Source organism: Lutra lutra, chromosome 2, assembly GCF_902655055.1.
Source record: "Lutra lutra chromosome 2, mLutLut1.2, whole genome shotgun sequence".
Lineage (NCBI taxonomy): Eukaryota > Metazoa > Chordata > Mammalia > Carnivora > Mustelidae > Lutra > Lutra lutra.
Genome location: NC_062279.1, coordinates 3,656,526 through 3,680,383, shown reverse-complemented (window position 1 = coordinate 3,680,383; position 23,858 = coordinate 3,656,526). Strand labels below are relative to the sequence as shown.

Genomic DNA, 23,858 nt, shown 5'->3' with positions numbered 1-23,858 from the left:
TCCCTCGGACCCCGTTTTCTCATGTGCAAAATGGGCATGATAATAATATCTACCTCAGTATGTTACTGTCTGGGTTGCCTGAAATAAAATTGTTGGTACATTTGTGGTTTGTATTCCTCAGCATCCCTTTACACACATCTTTAAAAGCAAGAATAATCTGTGGGTGTGAACGCGCTTTCTGACTCTAAGTCACCGTCTAGCTGGACGGCCCCTTCTGTATCTGGAGGTGTGGCAGCATCTCCTGCTGCACGGGGCTGAGGGGACTGAAGTCATCCAAGGGGTCCTTTGGTAGATTGCAGTGAATGAATGAATGGATGAAGCACTGGATGTCAGGAGCGAGAGGAAGCAAATGGCTGTTCCCATTGCTCTTTGTTGGGAAGGAAGAAATTCCCAACCTTTTCTTCAGCTTCAACTTCAACTTCAACCTGCTGTGTGCCTCAGAGCAAGAGTCCCTGGGGGGTCTCCAAGCCCAAGTGAGGGCTGGAAAGGTGCGGAGGGTGGCCTGCACCACTCATGGCATCTTCACTAGTGTTGCTTACTCTTGTAATTTTTTAGCCAATTGCTATCCTAAAATTTTTCAGACACCCAGGAATATTTTAAGGAGCACTTTAAAACTGAGTATGGGGAGTAAGAATCCATCCAAAGGGTCCTCCCACTTGGTGGCCAGCTACTTGGCTCACTGTGTGAAGTTAAGATTTTAGTCAAAGACCCATTCTTTTTTCTTGGGCTAACAATCATAATTTTCAATTCATGGTGCAAGGACTTTATAATTCTATGGAAGGAATTCTTACCCCCCCCTTTTCCCAACTACAGTGCTTTGATTTGTGTAAAATAGAATGATACTATTGCATTGTAGTCCTGCTTTGTGTAAAATAGGACAGTAGCATTCTAAAGCATTCAAAGTACCAAAAATTCAAGTTCTATGCCTGTACTTTAAGAATATCCCCCCCCAGTCACAATAAACCAGTGAGCAGTGTGGGGGAAAAAAAAAGAACTTCGACCTTTCCCATACAAGGCCCCCATTTTCCTTATAAATATAATAGAGATTTTTAGTTGTCTGAAAGCTTATAATAATTTGGAACTACCAAGTGGCTTTATTACAACAATTATTTCTTTAAGTAACTACCTGGAAAATCAGTGTTTTCCCCTATATTCATGGATATTAATATTATCTTAATTGGCATTAACATCTTCTGATAAGCTGCCATTCTACTTGATTAATAATGATATTGTTTTTCATGTGAACACTTGTAAATCAATTAGAAAATAATTGAAATTCATGAATTGGCCACAACATGGGAGAATCCTAGTTTTCTGTTAATTTAATTGATTTTGAACGTAAAGTAGCATCAACATGAGGCTGTTTCATCTACAGCTTTCAGATTCAAATATCTATAAAAAACTTTATCTTGTAAAATTGTGTATAGTTCTTTTTACAACCCATGACCATTTCTTTTCTTTCAAATCTCTCCTTTTGAGCTATAATTAAGTTCACTTATAATTAAATGGGCTAATATTCTGCAAACTCTGAATTCAAAAATGAGGGTGGTTAGCATTATGCTTAATGTGTGTAGAATGAAGTCAAGCTTCTGATTCCTATCCTAACTCCCCAGTGCCTCTACTTTAGCCACAGCTTATCAGTAGGCTAACAGCCCAACAGTGATTCACCAACTCCACAAGACACCATTTAAGACCTGGGTCACCAACATGGCTACCTCAGGGCTTGGGTACTTCTGATTATTCCCTCCATTCTGGCTTCCATCACAAACTCTCACCACCCTACTTCTCCCTCTCCATCTCTTCATAAGCATGACCTCTTTTCCTCTCCTTCTCCTTGGGAGGTCATCCAAGCCGTGGATTCAGTTGCTGTGTGTCCATCCAAATGACTCCAAGATCTTTGACTGTGTTGTCCAATCTCCTCTGATCACCATGACAATGAACCTACTATTGACGGGGCATCACCCCTCAAACATCTCAGAGATACCTCCACCCTAACATGCCCAAGATAATACTTGTCATTTCCTATTCCAGCTCTCGCTCAAGACCTGGTTCTCTTCCACTGTCCACTCTCAGCAAACAATGGTGTCATGTGTCGTGTTAAGCAAACCAAGGGCCCAGAGTCACCTTCTCTGCTCACTCTCTCCATCGTCACACACAGCCCACCTTTGAGCTTACTGATTTCTGCCTTCTAAGTACACTTCCATCCCTCTGCTGTCCCCCACTTCAACAGCCACCACCACAGTGCGAGTTCTCCTACATCTCAGGGGAGAGCTGCAGCAGCTGCCCTCCCTCACCTGCTTCCATTGCCTTCTGCTCAACAATGCTTCTCAGAGAAATCTTTCTGAAATTTCAGTGTGCTCATGACCTATACCTCCTATCTGCCTTCAGTGTTGTCCAGAGCAATAAGGAATAAGAAAATTTTAAAAAATAATAATAATCCTTGTCACAGTCTATGAAGCATCCCACAGTTGGAACCTACCTCCTTTTCCAAGTTCCTAAGGCACCCACTCCGTTTAACTCTCAGCACCCAGTACCTGGTCCTGGCTCTCAGCTGTCCCAGATGGCACTGCCTGATGGGCCCACCCACTGGCTAGAGATCTGTGTCCTGGTCAGCCTCAGTGCCTGTCAGCCCTGTGCTGGCCACAGATTGTCTGTCACTCTCACACGTGTGTGGTACCTACAGTGTCAGCCTCTGGCCACTCAGACCTGCCTGTCTACACTGGCCACAATACCAGCCCAGGCACAAAGGGTTGTGACACTGGTGCTCTGCTGACAGACTTACACAGGATTTAAATCATCTGCCACTAGCTCTGTTCTTCCCATAAGCCTAGTTATTTCTAATGTGTAACTTTGTGGGACACAAGGTTTTCAGCTGTGTGGGCTCCACTACTTCTGTGCCCCTGCTGTCTTCACAGAAGATATCAGAGTGTCTGACGATGGCCCCTACCCCTGCACGAGATGATGGGAGGGGTAAACAAAGAAAGCAAGTGGAAACATGCTAAAACTTGGGCAAAATTTAGACAAATTTAGGCAAAAATTAGGCAAAAGCAGAATGCTGGTTGCCAGGGACCTGAGCGACAGGCAACGAAGGTGCTGCTGTTCAATGGATATAAAGTTTTATTATTTATTTATTCTTTCATTTATTTATCTTTATTATTATTATTATTTCTGAGAGAGAGAGAGCAGGGAAGTGGAGGGAGGGGCAGAGGCAGAGGGAGAGAGGGTGCATCTTAAGCAGGCTCCACGCCCAGCACAGAGCCTGACGTGCAGCTCGAACTTAGGGTCCTGAGAGCCTGACCTCAGGCAAAATCAAGAGTTGACACTTAACCCACTGAGCCACCCACGTGCCCCGAGACAGGTATAAACTTCTAGAGGAAAGAGCTCCAGAGACTTAATGTACAATAATGTGCCTGTAGTTAATACCGTTTTCCAGTTCACTTAAACATTTGTTTAGAGCATGGGTCTCATATGTTATGCATGTTTTTACCATGATTAAATAATAGGGGGTGCCTGGGGGGCTCAGTCGGTTAAGTGTCTGCCTTTGGCTCAGGTCATGAGCTCAGGGTCCTGGGATCGAGCCCCGCTCCCTATTCAGCCAGGAGTCTGCTTCTCCTTCTGCTCCTCTCTGCTGCTCATGCACTCTCTCTTTCTCTCTCAAATAAATAAATAAAATCTTAAAAAAAAAATCACCTACTTCCATTAGGTCTGTGTGGTATTAATGTGTCACTGCTGTCCCTGAAATAAGGTTCTTGTATAACAAGATACTATGTTTGGGGACTATGTTTTAGTTAATAATGATCTTTAATATAAAAAATGTACTTACTGATGTTTCTTTTTTGGCCATTTACTTCCCATAGGTCAGCAGGTAATAAAAGCAGAATTAGAATTAAAATATATAAGCTAGTAAATAATTGCCCTTAACTTAAGAACAAGCAGTGAATTAGGATTCAGATGACTTATTCTATCTCATACTGCGTTATAAATCTGCTTTTCATGCGATACAAACCTCCTTGATGCCAGATTCTTCTGGTATTAAAAAAGGGATTATATGACCCATGAGTTCTTTACGGTTCTCTAATTTGGTTGTTCAAGTTACCAAGTTATCTGTATCTCTTACCAAACACATAGTAAGTAGACAGAAAGATAGATTAATTGACAGATACTCTTCAATTACACCCTAAAATATCAGAACTTCTCCTTATCTTATCACCTCCTTCTGAAACCACTTACCCTTTCTTTAATGGAATTGGTATTTGAGATTATAGTTCTTATAAATGAGTCTACTAAAATTAGAGAATGATCTTAGATGAGAAAATATAGCGGGGAACACCACTGAGCAAATGGATCTAAGAAGAACAGAGAGAAAAATGATCAAAACATGAGCTATTTCACGGGGACATTCACTACTGTGTCTCCATCATGTAGTGTCCTGACACCACCACCACCTCTGCAGGCCCCTGCTGCCACCTCCATAAGATGGAGGCGCTGTTAGAGGCACAGTTCCTCCCGAGCACCTGCTCTGCCCATTGCATGACAACCACTTCTGTGTAGAGCTTCCTGCCTGTGAGGCTGGAGGGGAAGCTGATGGGTTTTGGGGAGTTCTCCTTGTCAGTGGGCAGTAGATGGCCAGATGGACCATCTCACCATGTCCACAATCGCACACCCTAACTCCGGGGTCAGGGGGTTCCCTTCCCTCACCCCACAAGCCCGCCGTCGGCTTGGCGACGCTGCAAGACTGACTAATTCCCCGGAGTGTACCTGGCAGAATAACACGTGGAGAAGAGAGACGGGACTGCCATCAACCGTGATCTCACCCACACTGAACACGCAGGGAACGAAAAGGTAAATACACGTATGAACGCTTTGTTGGCGTTGTGCGTTCTAAGCGACGGGAATTAGCAGGTGCACGTGAGCTTCAAAACTTCGCCTCAGTGACCGACCTCGAACTTCTGGAGACTTAGATGATTAGGAGCTTTGACTTGTTTCAACACCTGAGCGTGGGGGCTACCAGAGAGCTGAGGCTGTGTCGTTTCCTCCCCCGAACAGCACACGCCCCACACATTCAATAGGTTCATAACTATCTGTCACTTTCGATTTGATTTGATTTAAATTTCATTTATGAGGGGCGCCTGGGTGCCTCGGTGGTTAAGCATCTGGCTTTGGCTCAGGTCATGATCCCAGGGTCCTGGGATCCAGCCCTGCATCAGGCTCCCTGCTCGGCGGGGAGCCTGCTTCTCTCTGTCCTTCTGCCTGCCTCTGCCTGTTTGTGCTTGCTCTGTCAAATAAATAAAATCTTAAAAAGAATTATATAAAAAAAATAAAATAAATGCATTTCCTTTATGAAATACTGCATTCCACGTTGTCAAAGGAATCGTCATGGATATTTTCGGGGCAAGTAGACAAATATCTCTAAAGCCCCCTCTTTTACATTTAGAAACCTATGATCTTATCGGAGTTCTCTAGGGGCACCTAAACCCCTGCCACTCTCTGCAAATCTCAAAATATCCAATAAACAGAGAAAATTATTGAGGAAATTGTTTTGAGGAAGAACACGCGGGCCAGCTGATTGAATTACTTTCTTTTAGATTGATCTGTCTATAAGAATGCCACCAAAGAGATTACATCGGCTTTACGTGCAAAGCACCGTCGCATTCCACACGGGGCTGGAGAATTTTGTTGTCAACCGAAATGGTCAGTCACGTGGAAAGTGCTTCATTCTAGCCTCTAGTGGCCAGGAAAAGGTCCAGCTTGGTGTCAGTTTTAGCAAATTATTAGGTGACTTTATGATTTGTGAATTATTACCAGTGCAATTGGAGATTACCACGAAAATTGGTTTAATGGAATGGTTTCTGACACTGGCTTTGGGATCTAATTTGGAGCCATCAAAGTTGTGAAACCCACTTTTACTAGTGAGTCAGCAGTGTTTGTCATGTGTACTTAAAAGGAGATAATTAAGGACCAGGCAGCCTCTTGATTGTGTGCAGTGCTCCCAAAATTTTATTCTGACGAACAACTGTTATTTTAGCGCCCGCATTTGTGGCCTACGAAGTAATTGCTTCATTTCATCCGTGGTGGTTCTGAGTCAGAAGGGACTAGACAATACTGATTTGATTAATCCTGGTGTACTTACACAGGGAGATAAACGGTGCCATTCACTTTGAACTTCTGATCTTTGATTTGTGCGTATGAGTTTTTATCCAGAGGGCACAGCTCTGTATCAGACCAACCCTAATGATTTAATACTGAGTGGTAAGGCAGGAGGGTTTAAAATGGTACAAAGAAGGGTTGTCACAAAAATAAAAGGAGGACGTTTTTATTTTGAAATTCTTGAAGTTCACATTGTCTTGGTAAAAATAAAACAAAGAAATTAAAATATTTAAAGATTTGGAAAAAAACTCTCAAAATATTCAGGAACATCTGAGCTACTATTTTTCTTGTTTTCTGTTAAATATATCTTGACATTTGACTACTCAAAATTTCTGGACATTAATCTTTTTTCTGGAATAAGCACAAAAACTTAGCTCAGGATATATTTCAAATAACTTCAATATATTTCTATGTTCTGCACATATATGCATTAAAGAATCTTATTATGCCTGTTTTTTTCATATTCCAAGTCATATCATGACGTATGTGTATAACTAAATGCGTGTAACTAAAATATTAACCCTGTCATCATTTATATTTTATTAAAACACCAACTTATTCACCAACATAATTGCTTTTGGATATTAGAGCATAATTCACTGCTAATTTGAATGGATCATTTACTAAGGTAATTTTACATCAAGTATGGAATGAAATCAGTGAATAATACAAAAAGATTATTCTAAGACCTAAAATCCTTTTTAAAAATGACGATTTAAACAATCTCTCCCTATGCTCCTAATTGGCATCCATCCATTACAGATGTTTTGAAGCCGTTTCTCTACCGAGGATCCTTGCAATTTATAGCTCACCTGCTATTTTTAAATAATGAGCGCACTCACAAGTCCGTAGAAAACCCGAAGCCTGGTTTTTTAAAAGCGCAAGCAGACAGATACTGCTCTTCCTTGTTGTCATGTTAGGAAGGATATTGTCAGTGCTCCTGCACGTACCCTCAAATATCTTACCAAAAAGAAGTAATGAAAATATTTTATATCTCCAAAAGCTAGATTTGGAGAGTCTTTTAACATGTATTACATTTGGAGGGGAATAGAAATGGTAATTTGTTATAAAAATGTTGATCATGCAAACATTCTGGTGTCTCTGTGCGTATATGAGCCCAGAAAACGAGCTGGGAATCAAAGGGATACAAGAAGCCTAATTGTCCTCCCAGAATCAGCATTTTAAAAGAACATCTTCCTTATCAAGGAACTCCTGCCCTACTTTTCTTATAAATGCCTACAAGCAATACATTTTCTCAACTGTACATTCAATGCAAAATCATAAACACGTACAGCCATCAGGAGAAATGTATTTAGAGCATAAAACAAGACTCCAGGATACCTAATCCTAAGGAATTATATTTAACCCAGTTTTTAAAGACCCTGAGAAGAGGAGGAGGCTCCTGGGGAGTCAAGGCATGGACAGGTCTGGAGCTCCAGGGAGCTACAGTCTAGATATAACCTGAAGACGAGGGAGGCAGAAAGGGGAGAAATGGAATGGGGGCTGGGCAGGGTAATGGTGTCTTTTCTTCTATCTATAGCCTCAGGAGGTGAACTCTGGGGAGTCTGCAAACCTGGCATTAATCACAAGGAACGTAGTAATGGGGGACAGGGACCAGAAGGTCCCGAAGATGGAGTGTGGGCAAGGTGAGGGACTCTGTAATGGAGTAGATATGGGAAGATATCATTATGAGTTGTGTTCATTTATTTGTGTCTGTCCCTACCTTATTACAAAGTGATCTCAGGCAGCTGGTGTTTGCATATGCTACCCTAATTAGAGAAGCGGTAATAAGAGAAAGAAGCCCTTTCAAATGTATTTTGACCTGAAAGTTGAAATAGGACAAGATAGCAAATGTCAGCTGAAGAAATACAGTAAGATTCATCAACTTCTGTGGCACAGATGGTCACCTCCCCCTTCTCGTGCCTTCTGCCCCTGTTCCTAACTGATCCTGATGTCATTTCTCGCTGGTCCCAGATTGAGTCTCAAAGTCTTTTTCTAGAGAGTGTGTCAGACCAGTGATTCCCCTTCAGTTTCCCCAGGAGTCAGTTGGAATGCTCCTCCGTTATCACATGGTCAGGTTCTGATGCTGCAGGTCTGGACAGGGCCAGGGAATTTGCATTTTAGAGAAGTTCCCTGGAGAAGTGTGCATTCTAGTTGGGTTGGAGGTGGCAAGGAACCTCACTCCGAAAACCATCCTTTAAGACACTTCTGTCGTGTTGACTGGAGCAAGCACGGGAGATAAAGCCTTCCTGCACAGAGGGTTTTATGGCTCGCAGAGCATCTCAAATCCATCTTTGTTCAGAAGAGCAGGACACCAGGAGGAAGTCTCCCTTTGTTTAAGGACAGTGCCGGGATTGGCAAGATCTCCCGGGCTCAGAGCTCCCGTGGGACCTTAGCAGTGTCCTGCAGGTACCCGGCCACCAGGGGGCACTACTGGCTGAATTACTGCATGAGCAAGACTTTTCCTCCATCCAACAAACACTGGGCATCTACTATTCCCTAAGCAAAAGTCAAACTGAAATCCTGCCTTCAAGGAGCTCATATTCTATAAGGGAAGACGAGTTTCAAAAATTAAATAACGAAGTGTATAGCAAAAGCAAACACATAGGTACTTACGTGTGTGTGTACACACACACACACACACAAACATCTGTGTTTATATAAATGTGTTTAGATATATCTATATCTATAGCTGTATATAATCTTTATAACTATATCTTTTTAATAAAGATTTTACTCATTTATTTGACAGACAGAGGCAGGGGGAGTGGGAAAGGGAGAAGCACGTTCCCAGCTGAGCAGGAAGCCCGATGAGGGGCTCGATCCCAGGACCCTGGGGTCACGACCCAAGCTGAAGGCAGACACCCAATCGTCTGAGCCACCCAGGTGCCCTGCAATCTATTTTGATGACATCATGTCTGTCCCTCCCCGAACCGCTCAGAGCTTGTACTGAACTCTACATTGACATTAGTACAGAAGTCTGCATCAGGAAACATCGTAAGATCCTCTTCTAGAAGTTAGTTCTTCTAATTTTTCTTCTAAAAGTTCTCCTTGTTGTTAGCATCCCACTGGTGATGTCATCTGTGACCTCAACCGGTGTCCTTTTCAGGATTATCATTAACTTAATGCCTCTTTCCTTTTGTCCCCCAAACGTGGCTGGTTATCAGTTGATGTGCACATTGAAATAAATCCCATTTCCTTTGCTGCTTTGTCTCTGAAAGAGTCAGACCCGAATGTGTGGGAGCATCGCTTCAGTCCCTCGCTCCACTCCTGGATTCATCGTATCTTCACCTGTTTTCCCTTTCCTTTGACTCCTCCAATGTACGATGTGAATGTTTGTTTTTAACTTGTTTTGCAATGTTTTATACATACTTCCCAAATCCCTTTTTGACTTAAGTTTTATGTGAATAAATGAACACTCGCTTACAAATTGACCCTGTACCCCCCATATTATGTTGATCAGAACAGTACCTAGAACTCCTTCTGCTAAAATTTCAGTCTAATTAGCAGAAATCAAGATGTTATTCTTTTTAATCTTAGCACTGGTCAAATTGATTTGTTCAGAAGTCTCCAGCTATGTGTTCCATTGTTCAAAAAGGAAAGTGAGAATTTGAAATCCATTCAGAACTGAAGATTAATGAGGCTAATGCGGAAAACAGTGGCATTCTGACAGCTTCCGAGGGAGAGGAAAGATTAATACTGACTTGAATACACAACAGACACGTATGTATGTATTGAAGCTTCCGCAGGCCCTGGGGGCAGTGCACGGCAGCCCGCAGTAGGTACCCCAGAGGGGCAGCAAATTCAGGGAGCAGACAGCACGTTCTCCTGCTGTGTCATGGTCGCGTCTCTGGAAGAGGACAGACACGCAAACAATCAGCGGTGGTACAACGTCTGAGGACCATTTGCTCCACTAAAGCTCAGATGCTGGGGGAAGGCATAGGAATGCCTTTCTAATGGGGGGAATCTGTAGGAATTGATAGGGAAGGTGACATTTGGCCCAAATCTCAATGGATAAGAGACAGAAAAAAATTAAGGCTGGAGAGGGAGGTGAGGCTGGGAGATCAAAGCTTTTAGATGATATGCTAAGGAGGGTACATTTGTCCTCAGGGTCTAACAGGAGATGGACGGGGAACATTTTCAGCTGTGGAGTGGCCTGAGTCAATCTGTATTTTAGGAGACCAGCCAAAGCTCGGGCATCACCACTGATGCAGGCGGAAAAGCAAGTGCACAGTAAGAACGAGGGGAAGAGGGCCGCCGCCGCTGTAATTCGGGCTCAGGCTCTTCTTAGGTTTGCAGTAAATTACTCAACATCACAGATCCCCAGGTTTGTTTTTATGCTCAACGTTAATAATCCCTGCGTGGAGGAATTGATGACTACGTTGTGACGAAGCATAGAAATGGGGGCTACGCTTGAATCCTTTATCCTGGGTTAACTATTACCTCCATCATCACCCCACCGTCCTCATCACCATCACTTTTAGAGAGTAGGTCAGTTAAGATGCTATTGCTCTCAACGAGAGAGTAAACAGTAAGTCCAAAATCTAGTAAAACTGCGAAAATACTTACATTGCACTTATCTGGTGTTTGCTACCAATATATATAAGGCAAGTATATATATATATATATATATGGCAATATATATAAGGCAAGTTCCGTTTTGTCCCCAAGGGACACAGAAGGCATCTAAGGCTCAGGCTAGCTGCATGCTCTGGGGACAAACTGGGGAGGCACAGGACATGGGAGGGGCTGTTGGCTGGCTGCAGGTGTTTGGGTCACACCTGGGTTGGAGCAGTGGACTGTGATTTGTGGCTGTCACAGGGCCCTATGGACCCTTCGGTTTTGTGGGATGAATTTGTATTTGATATTTTCTCCTTTCCAAGGATACAAGGGTTGTGAAAAAGAATCATTCATTCAGAGTTTAGGGCTCTCACACAGATCGGCCTCATCTTGACTGTGGAGATGAAGAGTAGAGGGAAGGAGCTGGATGCCAGGACTCGAGGCGTCTCACTGGATCCATTAAACGAGGGCACAGGTTCTCACCAGCCGGGAATTGGATAAATGCTGTAATTACCGAATGCCAGTGGATATTACACGGCTTGTTGAGTTGCCTTCTGGCTATTTTTATCCTATTCATATCTGGGTCAGATCAGGGTTGTGGCAGCTTTGAATGTGGGCAAATAAGGACAGCAAGAGGGTACCTGAGAATATACCCAACCGATGCGTTTTCACAGAGAAAAGGGATCCCAGAGGACTTCCTGGAACGGGGAAAGGGCCTGATGCTGTCGTTTTGATCATGTACTCCATGCCGCTGAGGCCAGTGTTCACTCTCCCTTTAGCTTGGGCCACCGGGCCTCCGCACCCAGTCCCCCACGCCGGCCGAGCCCTCTGGGGAGATTTTAGGGATGGCGATGTCTGCGTCCCCGCACTTCAGCTCTCTGGGCTTCTGGGGGCTGCGGGGGCTGCTGTGTTTCTGCCTTGGCGGTGGCCTACTCAAGCGCCCACAGGAGCCCAAGCGCAAAAAAAGCATTAGCCTTGGTAAAGGGAAGTTGGTGACGAGGCGCGGCCCCGCCGGCCTCCCCCAGCAGCGAAAAAGAACCTCGTCTCCTCTGTCCACAGCGTTATGGATGCAAGTTCTCCCTTTCACGTGGTCTGCGCAGAGTCTGAAGCAACGCGGCCGGAATTTCCGTGTGTTCTTTGTGCGCAAGCGAGAGCGGCCGCGGACGGAGAGGGCACCGGGGCAGCACCTGCTGGGATCGCAGACAGGGGCGGCTCCAGGCAGCCAAACCAGCTGATTTGAAAACAGGAAATAGCTGGCCCTGAAACAGGCATTATTTGCCCCAGAATGTACCAAGTCATGTCATAATTGGCACATAGTAGGTTTTTTTTTTCAAAAGAGAAGTGTGTTTTTTGTTTTGGTTTGGTTTGGTTTTTCAAGATTTTATTTATTTATTTCAGAGAGAGAGCGCACAAGAAGGGGGAGGGAGAGAGGGAGAAGCAGACTCCCCACTGAGCAGGGAGGCCCATGGGGGTCTCCTTCCCAAGGCCCCGGGATCATGACCTGAGCTGGAGGCTGAGCCATCCACATGTCCCAGTAGGTTTTTTCAAAATGATTTGGAGAGAACCTCCCAAGTTCCTAAGAATACAATATCCTAGTGGTCCAGTGCCCCCATAGACACACCCATACGTGCACTCCCCACGTGAACAAGCTGGGGGAAAGGTTTGTTCACCTCCCACCACAAGAGGACACTCAGGTGGCAGTCTGAAAACAATAATTTTCCACCTGAGAAATATGTCTGATACTAAAAAATGATTTGCACTGCAATTTGTGGGTTGTTTGTTTGTTTTGTTTTTCCTTTGTTACAGAGCTGGTAAATATGGCATGGTTAAAGAAAATGTAAAGAAAAATGGAATTATGCGTAGGTTTTGTAGCAGATGGGGAAGGGTAGGGATCTCAGCCACAAGGACAGGAAGTTATGGTTTTGTGAAGATCAGTCAGTAACAACAGGGAAAAAAAAAAACCACAAAAACACATTCCAAATGCCATTCCTGTCTGGCTCCATGATGGCTGTTTTGTGTGTTAAGAGACTTTCAATGATTTCAGGCATTTCCTCGTTAGGAAGGAAAAGAAGGAGGGGCGCCTGGGTGGCTCAGTGGGTTAAAGCCTCTGCCTTGGGCTCAGGTCATGATTCCAGGGTCTTGGGATCGAGCCCTGCATGGGGCTTTCTGCTCAGTAGGGACTCAACTTCCCCCTCTCTCTCTGCCTGCCTCTCTGCCTACTTGTGATCTCTGTCTGTCAAAAAAATAAATAAATTTTTAAAAAGGAAGGAAAAGAAGGAATATGCAGATAGATATAGTAGGGAATCCTGTCCGAGGGGCCTCGTGCTGATAGGGCGCGTGCGGTGGCTCCAGGAAGCTTTGGATGTCCAAGTAGAGACAGATGTGGAAGGTAGCAGGGTGGATGAGAGAAAGAACAGAGGAATAACCAAAGAGTAGCAAGCTGTTTGGGTAACGAGTTCACCAAGAAAGGGCAATGGCACTGCATGTAAAATTAAAAAAGTAAAAAGGTCGTAGGTTAAATTCAGAGCATACTTTTGAAAGGCTTCTTTCCTAAGCTTATTTTTTTAAAGGACAATTTTATGACATGCATACAAAAAAGCCCTTGGGGAAGTGCATCTTTTTTGACCCATAAATTCTACTTCTAGGAGTTGATCCTAAGGAATTAAAAGCACTGATTCAAATCCTTGTAATGTGTTTTATTATAAAATGTATTAAGCTAGCAGAAATAATATCAAAGAGCTACACTGGGGCATTGGTCCATAAGTAAAGGAATATTCCTTCAGTGAGGGAGTACCTAAAGTCAAGAAAGTATGTATATGAATGCAGTGATAATAAATGCTCTCTTAGAGAGAAAAAGGAGGTTTTCAAATACTAAGGAAATGGGCATACGCTTTATCTACACCTGTATAGGAAAACACTTAGAACAATAGATGAATTGTAGTGACTAATTTTAATTATTCATTCATTTATTTATTTTTCCTTTGGAGAAGTTTATTTTTTATTTTATTATTATTATTATTTTTTTATTGATGTCCTGTTAGTCACCATACAGGACGTCATCAGTTTCTGATGCGGTGTTCCATGAGTCATTGTTTGTGTAGAACACCCCGTGCTCCCGCAGTCTGTGCCCTCCTTAATGCCCACCACCAGGCTCGCCCAACCCCCAGTCACCTCCTCTCAGAAACCTCAGTTTGTTTCCTGGAGTCCACAGTCTCTCGTGGCTCATAATTTTTTAATTTTTTAAGAAATTTTGTTTGTTTGTTTGTTTATTTGCTTATCGACTATTTACTCATTACCTGTGGCAGAAACAATAGTTCTGGATGTCACTACAAGCTGAATCTCTCTAGAATGTGCTTTTGTATCAGTGAATGCTTTTTTTTTTTTTACTAATTATTTTTATTAACATGTAATGTTTTATTTGCCCCAGGAGTACAGGTTTGTGAATCATCAGACTTACACACTTCACAGCACTCACCATAGCACATACCTTCTCAAACGTCCAACATCCAACCATCTTTCCATACCCCCAACCCCACAGCAACCCTAAGTTTGTTTCATGAGATTAAGAGTCTCTTATGGTTTGTTTCCCTTCCGATCCCATCTTGTTTCATTTTTCCCTTCCCTATCCCCCAAACCCCTCACGTTGCCTCTCAAATTCCTCATATCAGGGAGATCATAATTGTCTTTCTCTAATTGACTTATCTTGCTCAGCATAAAACCCTCTAGTTCCATCCATGTTGTTGCAAATGGCAAGATTTCTTTTGATGGCTGCATAGTATTCCATTGTGTATATATACCACATCTTCTTTATCCATTCATCTGTTGATGGACATCTAGGTTCTTTCCATAGTTTTGCTATTGTGGACATTGCTGCTATAAACACTGGGGAGCATGTGCCCCTTCAGATCACTACGTTTGTATCTTTAAGGTAAATACTGAGTAGTGCAATTGCTGGGTCAGAGGGTAGCTCTATTTTCAACTTTTTGAGGAACCTCCATGCTGTTTTCCAGAGTGGCTGCACCAGCTTGCATTCCCATCAACAGTGTAGGAGGGTTCCCCTTTCTCTGCATCCTCGCCAGCATCTGTCATTTCCTGACTTGTTAATTTTAGCTATTGTGACTGGTGTGAGGTGGGATCTCACTGTGGTTTTGATTTGTATTTCCCTGATGCTGAGTGATGTGGAGCATTTTTTCTTATGTCTGTTGGCCATCTGGATGTCTTCTTTGCAGAAATGTCTGTTCATGTCTTCTGCCCATTTCTTTTCTTTTTTTTTTAATTTGTTTATTTGACAGAGAGAGAAAGAGAGAGAGATCACAAGTAGGCAGAGAGGCAGGCTCTTCTGCCCACTTCTTGATTGGATTATTTGTTCTTTGGGTGTTGAGTTTGATAAGTTCTTTATAGATTTTGGATACTAGTCCTTTATCTGATATGTTGTTTGCAAATATCTTCTCCCATTCTGTCATCTTTTGGTTTTGTTGACTGTTTCCTTTGCTGTGCAAAAACTTTTGATCTTGATGAAGTCCCAATAGTTCATTTTTGCCCTTGCTTCCCTTGCTTTTGACAATATTTCTAGGAAGAAGTTACTGCGGTTGAGGTAAAAGAGGTTGCTGCCTGTGTTCTCCTCAAGGATTTTGATGGATTCCTATTTCACATTGAGGTCCTTCATCCATTTTGAGTCTATTTTTGTGTATGGTATAAGGAAATGGTCCAGTTTCATTATTCTGCATGTGGCTGTCCTATGTTCCCCATACCATTTGTTGAAGAGACTGTCTGTTTTCCATTGGACATTCTTTCCTGCTTCGTTGAAGATAAGTTTGCCATAGGGTTGAGGGTCCATTTCTGGGCTCTCTATTCTGTTCCATTGATCTATGTGTCTGTTTTTGTGCCAGTACCATACTGTCTTGATGATGACAGCTTTGTAATAGAGCTTGAAGTCTGGAATTGTGATGCCACCAACTTTGGCTTTCTTTTTCAACATTCCTCTGGCTATTCAGGGTATTTTCTGGTTCTATATAAATTTTAGGATTATTTGTTCCATTTCTTTGAAAAAAAATTGATGGTATTTGATAGGGATTGCATTAAATGTGTAGATTGCTTTAGGTAGTATAGATATTTTCACAATATTTATTCTTCCAATCCATGAGCATGGAGCATTTTTCCATTTCTTTGTGTCTTTCTCAATTTCTTTCATGAGTACTTTCTAGTTTTCTGAGTACAGATTCTTTACCTCTTTGGTTAGGTTTATTCCTGGGTATCTTATGGATTTGGGTGCCACTGTAAATGGGATCGACTCTTTAATTTCTCTTTCTTCTGTCTTTTTGTTGGTGTATAGAAATGCAACTGATTTCTGTGCATTGTTTATATCCTGACACTTAACTGAATTCCTGTCTGAGTTCTAGCAGTTTTTTTTTTTAAAGATTTTTATTTATTTATTTGACAGAGAATGAGATCACAAGTAGGCAGAGAGGCAAGCAGAGAGAGAATGGGAAGCAGGCTCTCTGCTGAGGAGAGAGTCCGACACGGGGCTTGATCCCATGACCCTGAGATCATGACTGGAACTGAAGGCAGAGGCTTAACTCGCTAAGCTACCCAGGCGCCCCTGAGTTCTAGCAGTTTTGGAGTAGAGGCTTTTGAGTTTTCCACATAGAGTACTGTATCATCTGCAAGGAGTGAGAGTCTGACTTCTTCTTTGCCAATTAGGATGCCTTTTGTTTTTATTGTTGTCTGATTGCTGAGGTTAGGGTTTCTAGTACTCTGTTGAATAACAGTGGTGATAGTGGACATCCCTTCCGTGTTCCTGACCTTAGGGAAATGCTCTCAGTTTTTCCCCATTGAGAATGATATTTGCTGTGGGTTTTTTATACATGACTTTGATGATACTGAGGTATGTACCCTCTATCCCTACACTTTGAAGAGTTTTGATCAAGAAAGGATGCTGTACTTTGTCAAATGCTTTTCCAGCGTCTATTGAGAGTATCATATGGTTCTTGTTCTTTCTTTTATTAATGTATTGTATCACATGGATTGGTTTGCGGATGTTGAACCAACCTTGCAGCCCTGGAATAAATCCCACTTGGCAGTGGTGAATAATCCTTTTAATGTACTGTTGGATCCTATTGGCTAGTATTTTGGTGAGAATTTTTGCATCTGTGTTCATCAAGGATTGGTCTGTAATTCTCCTTTTTGGTGGGGTCTTTGTCTGGTTTTGGGATCAAGGTAATGCTGGCCTCATAAAATGAGTTTGGAAGCTTTCCTTCCATTTCTATTTTTTGGAACAGTTCCGGGAGAATAGGTATTAATTCTTCTTTAAATGTTTGGTAGAATTCTTCTGGGAAGCCATCTGGTCCTGGATTCTTGTTTGTTGGGAGATTTTTGATGACTGCTTCAATCTCCTTACTGGTTATGGGTCTGTTTGGGTTTTCTATGTCTTCCTGGTTCAGTTTTGGTAGTTTATGTGTCTCTAGGAATGCATCCATTTCTTCCAGATTGTCAAATCTGCTGGTGTATAGTTGCTCATAATATGTTCTTATAATTGTATTTCTTTGGTGTTGGTTGTGATCTCTCCTCTTTCATTCATGATTTTATTTATTTGGGTCCTTTATCTTTTCTTTTTGATAAGTCTGGCCAGGGGTTTATCAATCTTACTAATTCTTTCAAAGAACCCCAGCTTCTAGTTTCGTTGATCTGTTCTACTGTTCTTTTGGTTTCTATTTCACTGATTTTTGCTCTGATCGTTATGAATTCTCTTCTCCTGCTGGGTTTAGGCTTTCTTTGCTGTTCTTTCTCCAGCTTCTTTAGGTGTAGGGTTAGGTTGTATACTTGAGACCATTCTTGTTTCTTAAGAAAGGCTTGTATCCTTATATACTTTCCTCTCAGGACCACCTATGCTGTTTCCCACAGTTTTGAACAGTTGTGCTTTCATTTTCATTTGTTTCCATGAATTTTTTCAATTCTTCTTTAATTTCCTGGTTGACCCATTCATTCTTTAGAAGGATGCTGTTTAGTCTCCATGTATTTGGGTTCTTTCCAAACTTCCTCTTGTTATTGAGGTCTAGCTTCAGAGCATCATGGTCTGAAAAGATGCAGGGAATGATCCCAATCTTTTGGTACCAGTAGAGACCTGATTTGTGACCAAGGATGTGATCTGTTCTAGAGAATGTTCCATGTGCGCTAGAGAAGAATGTGTATTCTGTTGTTTTGGGATGAAATGTTCTGAATATATCTGTGATGTCCATGGTCCAGTGTGTCATTTAAGGCCTTTATTTCCTTGTTGATCTTTTGCTTAGATAATCTCTCTATTTCAGTGATAAGGGTGTTAAAGTCCCCAACCGTTATTTTATTACTGTTGATGTGTTTCTTTGAATTTGATATTAATTGATTTATATAGTTGGCTGCTCCCATGGTAGGGGAATAGATATTTAAAATTGTTAGATCTTCTTGTTTTACAGACCCATTAAGGGTGATACAGTGTCCTTCCTCATCTCTTATTATAGTCTTTGGCTTAAAATCTAATTGATCTGATATAAGGATTGCTACTCCAGCTTTTTTTTTTTTTTTTTTGTGGTGAGTTTTTCCACCTTGTCATTTTATCGTGATAAGAATATATGAATGATAGAATACTAAAAGGGTGGCAAAGACCCCAGAAAAATGTACACTAACCAAATCAGAAGAGATCCAAAACTAGGGGGAGAAGAAGGGGGGGGAAGACAAAAATAAAAAAAAATAAAAAATTATATATATATATATGTATATATATATATATATACATATATATATATATAAGACTGGTGAATAGAACAGAGCCACCCATTTGTTTTGGGTGCATTTTGGTCTCTTAGAAGAAACCACCTCCCAAAATTTTAAAGAAAGAAAAACATATATATATATATATATATATATACACACACACACACACACAAATAAGGGTAAATATGAAGAGATGGAATATGACTGTAAAGATGAAAATTTTAAAAAGAATTCTAAAAAAGGAATTGATAAGTTGGTTAGAAAAAGAAAAAAATAAAGAGGAGGGAATGTGTTCAGGCTGGAGATTAGAACAAAGCCATGTGCTAGATTAGGGTATATTTTGATCTATTAGAAGAAATTGTATCCCAATTTTTTTTAGGAAGAACCCACCTATATGTATATAAAAAATAAGGTTAAATGCAATAAAGGGATAAAATATGACTATAACAATGAAGGTTTAAAAAGATTTTTTTAGAAAGGTATTGTTAAGATAAACTAGTTAAAAAACATTGAAAGAGGAAAGAGGAAATGTAAAAAAAAATAGAATAAGAAAAAAAATAAAATTAAAGAAAATTTAACTTTGCAAGACTAAAGGATCATGGGAAAAAGCCATGAATTCTATGCGTTGCTTTCCCCGCGGGAGTTCCTCTGTTCTCCTCGATCGGTGCGCTCGGTCTGGCTGGATGGTTCTGCCGATCTCCTGCAGGAGGGGCCGTTGCCGTGATTCTCAAGTGTCTTTGCCGGAGGCGGGATTGCGCCGCCCTTGCCGGGGCCGGGCTAAGTCACCTGCTCGGTTCGCTCTCGGGGCTTTTGTTCCCTGAGCGCTGCCCGTAGAGTCCAGAGGCCGGAACGAAGATGGCGGCCCCCAGTCTCCCACCGCAGAAGCCGAGAGCTCGGGCCGCTCCTCAGTGCGCCCTCAGGGATGAGCCGTCAGTCCCTCCCGTCTCCCTGGTCTCGGGCATGCTCTGAGCTCCCCCGGCCTGTGACCGAGCGTTTCTGTCTCTGGCCTGAGGCCCCGTTTGGAGTCTCCAAACCTGGCAGATTCCTGTTGTGCTGCTTCTCCCAGAGCAGGAAGGTGAGTCTCCCCAGATCTGCCACTCGTGGAGTCCTTGCACAGTCCCCACCTGTGCCATGGATCACAGTTTAAGGTAACCCTGGGCTGAGAACTCACTTCTCGGCCCCATCTCTACCACAGGCTTCCCCGCTCTGATACCTGTGAGCTCTGCCACACCCAGACACCCCGATCCTTCTGTGACCCTGCAGGTCCTGAGACCACACTGTCCCTGCTGGGCTCCACCCCGGTTTAGCCTCTGGGGCGATGTCCCTCAGTGGAGCAGACTAATAGAAGTTCGGATTTTGTGCTCTGCTGCTCCGTAACTTGTTGGAAACTGGCCCCTCCCCCCACGGTCTATTTTCCCGTGGGTTCGGATTCCCTTCTCTGCATGTCCTACCTTCCAGAAAGTGGTCGATTTTCTGTTCCTAGAATCGCTGCTCTTCTTCTCTTCGATCTCCTGTTGGGTTTGTAGGTGCTCGGAATGGTTTGATAACTGTCTAGCTGATCTCCTGGGATCTGATGACGTTTCAGTCTGCTGCTCCTCCGCCATCTTGCCTTTCTCAAGCTCATCAGTATTTTTAAAGTGAATGCTTTTTAAATATAATAGTTAATAGATATTCATATCCAATTTGGTACAACTTTCTTTTAATAATATTTCAGTTCTTTTCAAGACGATCATAGCTACAGACCAATATTTGACTGTGGTTTATCTTGTTACTTACAGGGAAGAATCACAGCGAAGACTTAATTAAATTAGAATAATTGCCTTCAAGGGGGTAGAGTCTCACTATCATCTCTGCAGATATTTAAAACTTTATGGAAAAATGACAAGAGTAAACATATGTATTCATTGATTTTTAATCAATTTAACTCTGTAGTTATTAATAAGGAACCGTTGTATGGTTAATGAGTGGCTTCCACTCTGCTTATCCACACTGACTTTCGAAACAAATGCCTTTCCTGGTATAAAAGCAACCGTGTTCTTTAGGTGTGGTGTCAATAGGCTGGCAAAGAAGCCACTTGGCCTCCTGGGCTGTTTACCCTCCTTCAGCACATAACAGACGTGTGAAATGCTCTAAGAACCAAGCAGGCTCTCCTTGGATAAAGTGATGTGCATATATTCATACACACATCTGCAGCACATGTAGGCAGTGTGTGTGGATACGCACATGCAGTGTGTGTGAGGACAAGTACATGCCTACATGCAGTGCAACAGCACTCCGCCATCCAATGAAGGAGATCCTGCCATTTGCAACAATATGAAATTCTCCTGTGGCATTCCTTCCACCATCAGCCTAGAAATAGACTCACAATCCCAAGGATGCTTCTTGAGTTAAATGGCTTAAATGAGATATTGAATCCTACCAGCAAGAAGGCCAGCTAACAGGGAAGAGGGATAGAGGTCAATAACCCTTGCTCAGTGCGAGGGCAGAGCAACATGTCCTGCCTGACTGAACAAGGAGGCTGGCTTGAAGTTTTCTGGCAGCAAGTCCTCTGAGGACACCCAGACTCACCTGTCATCTGAGCTCTTGTACCTTTTCAAGAAACAGCTGGAATTTGGCTCAGTGGGCAAAGGGGTTGTAATTTGGGATATGATTTGTCTTTGATCTATTCCCAGAGTCCCACAGACTTGCACTGATGTGTGTTCTCAAAAATCTAAAAGTCCGTCAACTCAGTAGTCAACATTCATTAGGCAAATATACCTGTCAAGGACTGTATGCTAAGTCCAGAACCATACTCCATGTCTAGAGGCTTAGTTCCTCATCTGTAAAATGGGAGAAATGATACCTATTCCAAGTCAAATGAACACATCACAATCCTGGGTGGATGAACGGCTCTATCTCCTATAAGACCATGAAATGATGAACCTGAAAACATTGTCTTGAGCCCAGTAAGCCAGACACGGGAAGAGAAATACCATTGATCTCACTTTTATGTGGAATAGAGAAAAGCCACACTCTGAAACAGATCGAATGGTGGTCATCAGGGCCTGGGGGAGGGGAACCTGGGGAGAGGTTTGTCAAAGGGTCTAACCTTGTAATGATAGAATGAATAATTTCTGAAGACCAGTATACAGCATAATGTCTGTAGTTAACAAGACAATATGATTTACTTGAAAGTTGCTAGAAGAGTAGATTTTAAATGTTCTCACCCCAAGAAAATGTAACTGTCTGAGGGAATAGATGGGTTAATTTGCTTGGAATGATTAACCAACAGCAACAAAATGCCAAGTCGGTCCTGTGAAAAAGAATGCATTTAGTATCTCTACGGTCCACATTTCCTAAAGCCTGTGTGATTTTATGTTAGATTAATATTCATGAGAATACTTTTTAAGTGAAATTATTGGCAAAGCTTAGGACAAGCCCTACAATTGCTAAGACTGTGCCAGAAATGTGTGATACATAAACTTGCTTTACGTACCAGTAAGGTGATTATGTATCTTTTCTAGAATGGCTGGAAGGAGCAAACTCACACATACCAGTCCCAGTCACGGGACCATGTACAGCTCAAGACTCATCTTACCCCATGATGAAGGGGAAACCAGTTTTGACAATGTTCTAAAAAACACATAAGCTAAAAATATCAAAGAGAAAATGATCAGTGATCTGGAAATCAAAGCGATTTTTCCTTTTGCTACTGTTGTTTCTGGTCTTCACGTGTTGACTGTGCATGTGTTTATTACATAAATCTGTAGATAATGTCTTTTTTAATTATTAGAAAATGATACTGATACTCGTCCATGTCTAGCACCAAGTGTTAACTGTTTTGGAAGTCCAAGTAATATAGGGGACAAAGAATGTTTTTCCTGTTGGCAAAACCCAGACACCTGTCTTCACAGATAGTTAGAAAACAACCCACCAGGATATTGGACAGAGCAGAGGATTAGAGAAAGGTACTGGAGGTTTCGTTTTCCAGGTCACTGACTTCGATCCAGACTAGTTTGCTGCCACAGAGACCTATAATTCAGCTAATGCCGGTGGACCAGGTCTCCCTGTTCTGAAGGGCGTACCCTGGGTAGGGTGGGGCCACTCTCCAGTCTAGGAAGGAGACGGTGCCCAGCAGGTGATGCTGCTTTCCTGGGTCGGCCTCCTCCCCTTGTCTGGAGGGTGCACATGGGGCCTAGAGGACTTCCCACTGAGGAATGGAGTCAGAGCCTGCTGCTTCTTGACTGTCTTATCCTATTATTCGTCTGCTGAGCCAATTCCTGGGCTTCATTCCGAGCAATTCCCTGACATTTAGTCCTTAAGTGTTAGAGGACAGGATTTGTCACTTTCTCTCCCAAATGATCCTCTTTTCTTGACCTTTGGGTTAATTCCTAATGCTTGGCTTGCTGAGGTTGTGGACATGTTCATGACCCTTTCTCAAGTCCCTCTGGTCTGTCCTGGGCCCCTTTGCCCCATCTCTAATAGACTCAATTGTCCTACTCCTGCTCCTTCCTTGACATAGATGGATGTTCTCACTGTCTTAAGTGAGCCCAGAGTTACCACTTTGGGTCCCACAGTTATTCTAGGAGGAATACAAAGGAGATGCCAGATCTGTCCCATTCGACATTGCTACTTGGCAGAGACATGTCTGTGTGCAGAAAGGTAGGAATGACCGTCTCTTAATGACTTTAACTTCTGACCGTTTTACGGCGCGGAGCTGTTTTAGTTGCTCACGTCATGAGTGAAAAATAAAAGCATACGGGGCGCCTGGGTGGCTCAGTGGGTTAAGCCGCTGCCTTCGGCTCAGGTCATGATCTCAGGGTCCTGAGATCGAGTCCCGCATCGGGCTCTCTGCTCAGCAGGGAGCCTGCTTCCCTCTCTCTCTCTCTCTGCCTGCCTCTCCGTCTACTTGTGATCTCTCTCTGTCAAATAAATAAATAAAATCTTTAAAAAAAAAAAAGCACAGAAACCATTTAATATGGATTTATTGAGACTCTCCTGTATGTGCAGTACTGCAAGGATGAGGGAAATTAGTAAAATGCTTGTGATGCCCTCAACAGGCTCCCAGTTCAGTCAGGGAAGCAGACGTCTGCACAGCCACCGGGAATACCAGACAGATTCTTACCTTTTCCATGAGAAGAACATGAGCAAGGTCTGATGGATTGTGAGGGCGAGTGCAGTCGGTCGGACCTCAGATAATAAGGGCAAGAGTTTTAGAGGGAAAATCTTTTCCGAAAGCTTTGAAATTTCAGAAAAGTGTAAACAGGCAAAAGTCAGCTACAGGGTTCCAGATGGAGGAGTGCAGGAGGCGTGTGCATGGAAGCACGGTCACCAGGGACAGCCGGGGAGCAGCCATGGTCCCTTGTGGGCTACAGATGACTCAGGAAAGAACTTACAGGAGATAAGGCAGGTGATGGTTGGAGTCT

At 42.7% G+C, this 23,858-nt stretch overlaps 1 protein-coding gene across 3 annotated transcripts in view; it reads left to right on the top strand.

Annotated features, from left to right (window-relative positions):
• Positions 1-23,858, top strand: part of CSMD1 (CUB and Sushi multiple domains 1) — a 2,014,336-nt gene that overhangs the window by 1,232,977 nt on the left and 757,501 nt on the right. Inside the window, exon 1 of one of the 3 annotated variants that reach the window (XM_047713613.1) lies at positions 19,421-19,528. The exons of the other annotated variants lie outside the window; for them this stretch is intronic. The gene's annotated coding sequence lies outside the window, so the exon portion shown is untranslated. Of the gene's footprint in view, positions 1-19,420; positions 19,529-23,858 lie in introns of those variants that run through there. 3 annotated transcript variants of the gene reach the window in all.